The sequence below is a fragment of the Triticum aestivum genome, chromosome 4B (assembly GCF_018294505.1).
Source record: "Triticum aestivum cultivar Chinese Spring chromosome 4B, IWGSC CS RefSeq v2.1, whole genome shotgun sequence".
NCBI lineage: Eukaryota > Viridiplantae > Streptophyta > Magnoliopsida > Poales > Poaceae > Triticum > Triticum aestivum.
In genome coordinates, this window is record NC_057804.1 from 122,620,454 (window position 1) to 122,631,339 (window position 10,886).

The following is a 10,886-nucleotide window of genomic DNA, read 5'->3' on the forward strand; positions in this document are numbered from 1 at the left end:
AATTTTTCTATAGCACACCCATTAACCAATACCTAAGAGCTAGCCATGGTAAGTAAGGTAGCTAGCCAGGACAACCATCTTTCAGAAAACCTTTCGCCCGAAGGATTTCAAATAGGAATGGCCATGAGAGAGAGTCAAATGCTCGAGAAATATCCAACTTCAGCAGAACTCCTTTGGCTTTCCTGCAATGCAGATGTCTGGCCATCTGTCTCACAAGGAGGAAGTTGTCATGAAGATTTCTTCCCTTTATGAACGCAGATTGGTTAATGCATACCAGCTCTCCCATCCTAGGCCTCAATTTGTTTGCCATTAATTTGGATGCTAACTTGGGGAAGCTATGAACAAGACCGATCGGCCTGAACTCATCAATATTGTTAGCCTCCGGGTTCTTAGGGATTAGGGTGATGAGTGCTTGGTTTAGTCTCCCAAAACCATGGCCATTATTCAAGAAAATCTTGTGAATAGCCGCGGTCACATCCTGTTCAATGGTATCCCAAGCCTTTTGAAAGAAAATCCCAATAAAGCCGTCCGGACCCGGGGCTCTGTCAGCCGGCATGTCCTTAATGACATTCCAAATTTCTTCCTCAGAAAATGGGATATCCTGCTCAGAGAGATCCACCGTGTCCATGTTTGGACCTTCCAAATCAAGAGTGCAATCCCGGGCACCATCCTTTCCTAGCCTTTCCTTGAAAGCTTGAAAAAAAGCCTCTTCTTTCCTTCTCTGGTCCGTAATAGTTTGGCCATTCACTAGAATTGCAGGGATGAAATTCTTGGATTTTCTACCATTAGCCACCAAGTGAAACAATTGAGAATTTGCATCTCCTTCCGACAGCCATCGAATATGGGATCGATGTCTAGCAATCGTCCTCTCAAGGGATGCAAGTCCCAAGACTAGATGCTTGAGCATGGCTCTAAGCCATCTTTCCTCTACCGACAACAACCTGACTTCTTTAGCACAATCAAATCTCATAATCACCAGCTTAGCTACAGCAATTTGGAGCTTTATATTACCAATTTTCTTTTGGCTCCAAGTAGTAAGAGCTCACGCAGTGTTCCTCAACAGGACATCAAACCAATGAAAAGGCTCTACAATTGCAGGGTCGCACACCGAAGCCTCCTGCACTGCGTCGAGGAAGCCCTCAAGCTTCACCCGAAACAATTCAAACCGGAATCCTTTCTGGGGCATAAGGTGTTCTTCAAGAGAGAGGAAGAGCGGGCAATGATCAGACATGGCAGTCGAGAGAGCTTGCAACAAGCAATCGAGGTGATCCAACTCCCAATCGACTGGCACAAAATCCCGATCAATCTTCGTAAGGGTGGGACTTTCTCGTTCATTACTCCAGGTGTATTTACAGCCGTGTAGAAAAAGCTCTTTAAGAGTTGTGTCATCCACAAATCTCCTAAACCTCCCCATCATCCTACAATCTAGAAGTGTGTAGTTTTTATCCACTACATGGAGGATGAGGTTGAAATCTCCGATAACCAGCCAAGGGCCCTGGCTAAGTAATCTCCTATCAGCTAACTCTTGAAGAAAAAAGATCTTTTGATTGTCTTCTTGAGGCCCATAAACGACCGTAAGCCACCATGATGGCCCATCTTGCGGTGCCACGTAACCCGTGATGTTAAAAGTGTCAAAAGCATAGTTTGAGATCTGGACACACGAGGAGTCCCATCCTACCAGAATTCCACCTCTAGTCTCCGACGCCGGGAGGTAAGCAAAACCATCATATGATGGCCCCAAACATTGCATTATAACATACTGGTCCACTCTCTCCATTTTGGATTCAACAATACATATGATCACAACACGCACCGAATCGAAAAATTCTCTCAAAGCTTTTTTCCTAGCTGGACTATCGAGACCTCTAACGTTCCAACATATCAGCTCCATCCTGCTATACGACATTGGGAAAGATGGCGTCCCATGTCAGTACCAAAGGTAGATAAGCTACCATAGCCACCGCCTCCAATTCCTTAGCCAGGTTGATGGGAACCATCTTCCCGAAGATGGTTGCAATGGCACGAAGTTACTGTTCCTGGAGTGGGGAGTCAAACACCGATCGAAGTAGACCTAGCGCATCATCAGAGACTGCCAGATCATCACCCACAATCCCAAGTGTTTTAAGAAGAATGGACTCAGCCGCTGTGGCTCTAGATTTTCTCGCTCCTCCAACCGCACCACCTGCCGAGCGTGTAGTTCTCCTAGGAGTGAAAGGATCCTGGCCAGGACGCACGCCACGTGCCCCCTCGATTTCACGCAGAAGATGAGGTGCGGCTTCTTCAAAAGACCCGCACAAAAGGACTTGATGTTATCCAGCGCCCCCCGCTCCTTGGCTGTCACGTTATTCCTGAGATCGAGCGAGTCTTGCATGCCATGCACCACCAACGTGTCGTCTTGATTTCCCAGCCCCTCACATGCACCCAACATGGACGTGGTCACATCATCCGTATGCATTGGAGGATCCACACTTCCAACCTGGGGTGCCACGATAGGATCACACGGTTTGGGCTAAATGATTGCCACCCCCACTTTCGTGATTGGCGCCCACCCATCTGCCAGAGCATATGTGTTGGGGGAAGCAGTCCTGAAGGAAATATGCCCTAGAGGCAATAATAAAGTTATTATTTATTTCCTCATATCATTACAAATGTTTATTATTCATGCTATAATTGTATTAACCGGAAACATAATACACGTGTTAATACATAGACAAACTTAAAGTCACTAGTATGCCTCTACTTGACTAGCTCATTAATCAAAGATGGTTATGTTTCCTAACCATAGACATGAGTTATCATTTGATTAACGGGATCACATCATTAGGAGAATGATGTGATTGATTTGACCCATTCCGTTAGCTTAGCACTTGATGGTTTAGTGTGTTGCTATTGCTTTCTTCATGACTTATACATGTTCCTACAACTATGAGATTATGCAACTCCCGTTTACCGGAGGAACACTTTGTGTGCTACCAAATGTCACAACGTAACTGGGTGATTATAAAGGAGCTCTACAGGTGTCTCCGAAGGTACATGTTGGGTTGGAGTATTTCGAGATTAGGATTTGTCACTCCGATTGTTAGAGAGGTATCTTTGGGCCCTCTCAGTAATGCACATCACTATAAGCCTTGCAAGCAATGTAGCTAATGAGCTAGTTACAGAATGATGCATTACGTAATGAGTAAAGAAACTTGTCAGTAATGAGATTGAACTAGGTATTGAGATACCGACGATCAAATCTCGGGCAAGTAACATACCGATGACAAAGGGAACAACGTATGTTGTTATGCGGTTTGACCAATAAAGATCTTCGTAGAATATGTAGGAGCCAATATGAGCATCCAGGTTCCGCTATTGGTTATTGACCGAAAACGGTTCTCGGTCATGTCTACATAGTTCTCGAACCCGTAGGGTCCGCACGCTTAAGGTTTCGATGACAGTTATATTATGAGTTTATGAGTTTTGATGTACCGAAGTTTGTTCAGAGTCCCGAATGTGATTACAGACATGACGAGGAGTCTCAAAATGGTTGAGACATGAAGATTGGTATATTGGAAGACTATATTCGGACACCGGAATAAGTTTCGGAGGTTATCGGATATATATCAGAGTACCGGGGGGTTACCGAAACCCCCCGGGGGGTTAATGGGCCACTTGGGCCCAAAGTGGAGAAGAGGAGGGGCGGCCAGGGCAGGCCGCGCGCCCCTCCCCCTCTAGTCCGAATTGGACAAGGAGGGGGGGGGGCGCCCCCCTTTTCCTTCCTCCCCTCTCTCCCTTCCTTCCCCCTCTCCTACTTGGACAAGGAAAGGAGGGAGTCCTACTCCCGGTGGGAGTAGGACTCCCCTTGGCGCGCCTCCTCCCTGGCCGGCCACCCCCTCCCCCTTGCTCCTTTATATACGGGGGCTGGGGGCACCTCTGGACACAACAATTGATCCTTGGATCTCTTAGCCGTGTGCGGTGCCCCCTCCACCATAGTCCTCCTCGATAATATTGTAGTGGTGCTTAGGCGAAAGCCATGTGACAGTAGAACATCAAGATCGTCACCACGCTGTCATTCTGATGGAACTCTCCCTCGACACTCGCCTGGATCGGAGTTCGAGGGACGTCATCGAGCTGAACGTGTGCTAGGACTCGGAGGTGCCGTAGTTTCGGTGCTTGATCGCTCAGGCCGTGAAGACGTACGACTACATCAACCGCGTTGTTCTAACGCTTGCGCTTTCGGTCTACAAGGGTACGTGGACACACTCTCCCCGCTCGTTGCTATGCATCACCATGATCTTCCGTGTGCGTAGGAATTTTTTTGAAATTACTATGTTCCCCAAACAGTGGCATCCGAGCCTAGGTTTTATGCGTTGATGTTATGTGCACGAGTAGAACACAAGTGAGTTGTGGGCGATACAAGTCATACTGCTTACCAGCATGTCATACTTTGGTTCAGCGGTATTGTTGGATGAAGCGGCCGGATCGACATTACGCGTACTCTTACGCGAGACTGGTTCTACCGACGTGCTTTGCACACAGGTGGCTGGCGGGTTTCAGTTTCTCCAACTTTATTTGAACCGAGTGTGGCTATGCCCGGTCCTTGAGAAGGTTAAAACAACACTAATTTGATGAACTATCGTTGTGGTTTTGATGCGTAGGTAAGAACGGTTCTTGCTCAGCCCGTAGCAGCCACGTAAAATTTGCAACAACAAAGTAGAGGACGTCTAACTTGTTTTTGCAGGGCATATTGTGATGTGATATGGTCAAGACGTGATGCTACATTTTATTGTATGAGATGATCATATTTTGTAACCGAGTTATCAACAACTAGCAGTAGCCATATGGTTGTCGCTTTATTGTATGAAATGCAAGCGCCCTGTAATTGCTTTACTTTATCACTAAGCGGTAGCGATAGTCGTAGAAGCAATAAATGGCGAAATGACAACGATGCTACGATGGAGATCAGGGTGTCGCGCCGGTGATGATGGTGATCACGACGGTGCTTCAAAGATGGAGATCACAAGCACAAGATGATGATGGTCATATCATATCACTTATATTGATTGCATGTGATGTTTATCCTTTATGCATCTTATCTTGCTTTGATTGACGATAGCATTTTAAGATGATCTCTCACTAATTATCAAGAAGTGTTCTCCTTGAGTATGCACCGTTGCAAAAGTTCTTCGTGCTGAGACACCACGTGATGATCGGGTGTGATAGGCTCTACGTTCAAATACAACAGGTGCAAAATAGTTGCACACGCGGAATACTCAGGTTAAACTTGACGAGCCTAGCATATACATATATGGCCTCGGAACACGGAGACCAAAAGGTCGAACGTGAATCATATAGTAGATATGATCAACATAGTGATGTTCACCATTGAAAACTACTCCATCTCACGTGATGATCGGACATGGTTTAGTTGATTTGGATCACGTGATCACTTAGATGACTAGAGAGATGTCTGTCTAAGTGGGAGTTCTTTAGTAATATGATTAATTGAACTTAAATTTATCATGAACTTAGTACCTGATAGTATTTTGCATGACTATCTTTGTTGTAGATAGATGGCTCATGTCGTTGTTCCGTTGAATTTTAATGCGTTCCTTGAGAAAGAAAAGTTGAAAGATGATGGTAGCAATTACACGGACTAGGTCCGTAACTTGAGGATTATCCTCATTACTGCACAAAAGAATTACGTCCTGGAAGCACCACTGGGTGCCAGGCCTGCTGCAGATGCAACTACGGACGTTGTGAACGTTTGGCAGAGCAAAGCTGATGATTACTCGATAGTTCAATGTGCCATGCTTTACGGCTTAGAACCGGGACTTCAACGACGTTTTGAACATCATGGAGCATATGAGATGTTCCAGGAGTTGAAGTTAATATTTCAAGCAAATGCCCGGATTGAGAGATATGAAGTCTCCAATAAGTTCTATAGCTGCAAGATGGAGGAGAATAGTTCTGTCAGTGAACACATACTCAAAATGTCTAGGTATAATAATCACTTGATTCAACTGGGAGTTAATCTTCCTGATGATAGTGTCATTGACAAAATTCTTCAATCACTGCCACCAAGCTACAAGAGCTTCGTGATGAACTATAATATGCAAGGGATGGACAAGACTATTCCCGAGCTCTTCGCAATGCTAAAGGCTGCGGAGGTAGAAATCAAGAAGGAGCATCAAGTGTTGATGGTCAATAAGAGCACTAGTTTCAAGAAAAAGGGTAAAGGGAAGAAGAAGGGGAACTTCAAGAAGAACAACAAACAAGTTGCTGCTCAAGAGAAGAAACCCAAGTCTGGACCTAAGCCTGAGACTGAGTGCTTCTACTGCAAATAGACTGGTCACTGGAAGCGGAACTGCCCCAAGTATTTGGCGGATAAGAAGGATGGCAAGGTAAACAAAGGTATATGTGATATACATGTTATTGATGTGTACCTTACTAATGCTCGCAGTAGCACCTGGGTATTTGATACTGGTTCTGTTGCTAATATTTGCAACTCGAAACAGGGACTACGGATTAAGCGAAGATTGGCTAAGGACGAGGTGACGATGCGCGTGGGAAATGGTTCCAAAGTCGATGTGATCGCGGTCGGCACGCTACCTCTACATCTACCTTCGAGATTAGTTTTAGACCTGAATAATTGTTATTTGGTGCCAGCGTTGAGCATGAACATTATATCTGGATCTTGTTTGATGCGAGACGGTTATTCATTTAAATCAGAGAATAATGGTTGTTCTATTTATATGAGTAATATCTTTTATGGTCATGCACCCTTGAAGAGTGGTCTATTTTTATTAAATCTCGATAGTAGTGATACACATATTCATAATGTTGAAGCCAAAAGATGCAGAGTTGATAATGATAGTGCAACTTATTTGTGGCACTGCCGTTTAGGTCATATTGGTGTAAAGCGCATGAAGAAACTCCATACTGATGGACTTCTGGAATCACTTGATTATGAATCACTTGGTACTTGCGAACCGTGCCTCATGGGCAAGATGACTAAAACGCCGTTCTCCGGAACTATGGAGCAAGCAACTGATTTTTTGGAAATCATATGTACCGATGTATGTGGTCCAATGAATATTGAGGCTCGCGGCGGGTATCGTTATTTTCTCACCTTCACAGATGATTTGAGAAGATATGGGTATATCTACTTGATGAAACACAAGTCTGAAACATTTAAAAAGTTCAAGGAATTTCAGAGTGAAGTGGAAAATCATCGTAACAAGAAAATAAAATTTCTACGATCTGATCATGGAGGAGAATATTTGAGTTACAAGTTTGGTTTACATTTGAAGCAATGCGGAATAGTTTCGCAACTCACGCCACCAGGAACACCACAACGAAATGGTGTGTCCGAACGTCGTAATCATACTTTACTAGATATGGTGTGATCTATGATGTCTCTTACTGATTTACCGCTATCGTTTTGACGTTATGCTTTAGAGACGGCCACATTCACGTTAAATAGGGCACCATCAAAATCTGTTGAGACGACGCCTTATGAACTGTGGTTTGGCAAGAAACCAAAGTTGTCGTTTCTTAAAGTTTGGGGCTGCGATGCTTATGTGAAGAAACTTCAACCAGATAAGCTCAAACCCAAATCGGAGAAATGTGTCTTCATAGGATACCCAAAAGAGACTATTGGGTACACCTTCTATCACAGGTCTGAGGGAAAGATTTTTGTTGCTAAATTCGGATCCTTTCTAGAGAAGGAGTTTCTCTCGAAAGAAGTGAGTGGGAGGAAAGTAGAACTTGATGAGGTAACTGTACCTCCTCCCTTATTGGAAAGTAGTTCATCACAAGAAACCGTTCCTGTGACAACTACACCAATCAGTGAGGAAGCTAATGATATTGATCATGAAACTTCAGATCAAGTTACTACCGAACCTCGTAGGTCAACCAGAGTAAGATCCGCACCAGAGTGGTATGGTAATCCTATTCTGGAAGTCATGTTACTTGACTATGACGAACCTATGAACTATGAGGAAGCGATGATGAGCCCAGATTCCGCAAAATGGCTTGAGACCATGAAATCTGAGATGGGATCCATGTATGAGAACAAAGTATGGACTTTGGTTGACTTGCCCGATGATCGGCAAGCCATCAAGAATAAATGGATTTTCAAGAAGAAGACTGACGCTGATGGTAATGTAACTGTCTACAAAGCTTGACTTGTTGCAAAAGGTTTTCGACAAGTTCAAGGGGTTGACTACGATGAGACTTTCTCACCCGTAGCGATGCTTAAGTCTGTCCGAATCATGTTAGCGATTGCCGCATTTTATGATTATGAAATATGGCAAATGGATGTCAAAACTGCGTTCCTGAATGGAATTCTATAAGAAGAGTTGTATATGATGCAACCAGAAGGTTTTGTCGATCCAAAAGGTGCCAACAAAGTGTGCAAGCTCCAGCGATCCATTTATGGACTGGTGCAAGCCTCTCGGAGTTGGAATAAGTGCTTTAATAGTGTAATTAAAGCATATGATTTTATACAGACTTTTGGAGAAGCCTGTATTTACAAGAAAGTGAGTGGGAGCTCTATAGCATTTCTGATATTATATGTAGACGACATATTGTTAATTGGAAATGATATAGAATTTATGGATAGCATAAAGGGATACTTGAATAAAAGTTTTTCAATGAAAGACCTCAGTGAAGCTGCTTACATATTGGGCATCAAGATCTATAGAGATAGATCAAGGCGCTTAATTGGACTTTCACAAAGCACATACCTTGATAAAGTTTTGAAAAAGTTCAAACTGGATCAGGCAAAGAAAGGGTTCTTGCCTGTACCAGACCTGACGTATGCTTAGCAATAAGTTTGGCAGGGAGGTACCAAAGTAATCCAGGAGTGGATCACTGGACAACGGTCAAGCACATCCTGAAATACCTGAAAAGGACTAAGGATATGTTTCTCGTTTATGGAGGTGACAAAGATCTAGTCGTAAATGGTTACGTCGATGCAAGCTTTGACACTGATCCGGACGATTCTAAATCGCAAACTGGATACGTGTTTATATTGAACGGTTGAGCTGTCAGTTGGTGCAGTTCTATACAAAGCATCGTGGAGGGATCTACATGCGAAGCGGAGTACATAGGTGCTTCGGAAGCAGCAAATGAAGGAGTCTGGATGAAGGAGTTCATTACCGATCTAGGTGTCATACCTAGTGCATCGGGACCAATGAAGATCTTCTGTGACAATACTGGTGCAATTGCCTTGGCAAAGGAATCCAGATTTCACAAGAGGACCAAGCACATCAAGAGACGCTTCAATTCCATCCGGGACCAAGTCCAGGTGGGAGACATAGAGATTTGCAAGATACATACAGATCTGAATGTTGCAGAACCGTTGACTAAGCCTCTTCCACGAGCAAAACATGATCAGCACCAAGACTCCATGGGTGTTAGAATCATTACTGTGTAATCTAGATTATTGACTCTAGTGCAAGTGGGAGACTGAAGGAAATATGCCCTAGAGGCAATAATAAAGTTATTATTTATTTCCTCATATCATGATAAATGTTTATTATTCATGCTATAATTGTATTAATCGGAAACATAATACATGTGTGAATACATAGACAAACTTAAAGTCACTAGTATGCCTCTACTTGACTAGCTCATTAATCAAAGATGGTCATGTTTCCTAACCATAGACATGAGTTGTCATTTGATTAACGGGATCACATCATTAGGAGAATGATGTGATTGACTTGACCCATTCCATTAGCTTAGCACTTGATCGTTTAGTATATTGCTATTACTTTCTTCATGACTTATACATGTTCCTACAACTATGAGATTATGCAACTCCCGTTTACCGGAGGAACACCTTGTGTGCTACCAAACGTCACAACATAACTGGGTGATTATAAAGGAGCTCTACAGGTGTCTCCGAAGGTACATGTTGGGTTGGCGTATTTCGAGATTAGGATTTGTCACTCTGATTGTCGGAGAGGTATCTCTGGGCCCTCTCGGTAATGCACATCACTATAAGCCTTGCAAGCAATGTAGCTAATGAGTTAGTTACAGAGTGATGCATTACATAACGAGCAAAGAGACTTGCCGGTAACGAGATTGAACTAGGTATTGAGATACCGAGGATCAAATCTCGGGCAAGTAACATACCAATAACAAAGGGAACAACGTATGTTGTTATGTGGTTTGACCGATAAAGATCTTCATAGAATATGTAGGAGCCAATATGAGCATCCAGGTTCCGCTATTGGTTATTGACCGGAAATGGTTCTCGGTCATGTCTACATAGTTCTCGAACCCGTAGGGTCCGCACGCTTAAGGTTTCGATGACAGTTATATTATGAGTTTATGAGTTTTGATGTACCGAAGTTTGTTCGGAGTCCCGAATGTGATTACGGACATGACGAGGAGTCTCGAAATGGTTGACACATGAAGATTGGTATATTGGAAGACTATATTCGGACACCGGAATAAGTTTCAGAGGTTATCGGATATATATCGGAGTACCGGGGGGGGGGGGTTACCGGAACCCCCCAGGGGGTTAATGGGCCACTTGGGCCCAAAGTGGAGAAGAGGAGGGGCAGCCAGGGCAGGCCGCGCGCCCCTCCCCCTCTAGTTCGAATTGGACAAGGAGGGGGGGGCGCCCCCCTTTTGCTTCCTCCCCTCTCTCCCTTCCTTCCCCCCTCTCCTACTTGGACAAGGAAAGGAGGGAGTCCTACTCCCGGTGGGAGTAGGACTCCCCTTGGCGCGCCTCCTCCCTGGCCGACCGCCCCCTCCCCGTTGCTCCTTTATATACGGGGACAGGGGGCACCTCTAGACACAACAATTGATCCTTGGATCTCTTAGCCGTGTGCGGTGCCCCCCTCCACCATAGTCCTCCTCGATAATATTGTAGCGATGCTTAGGCG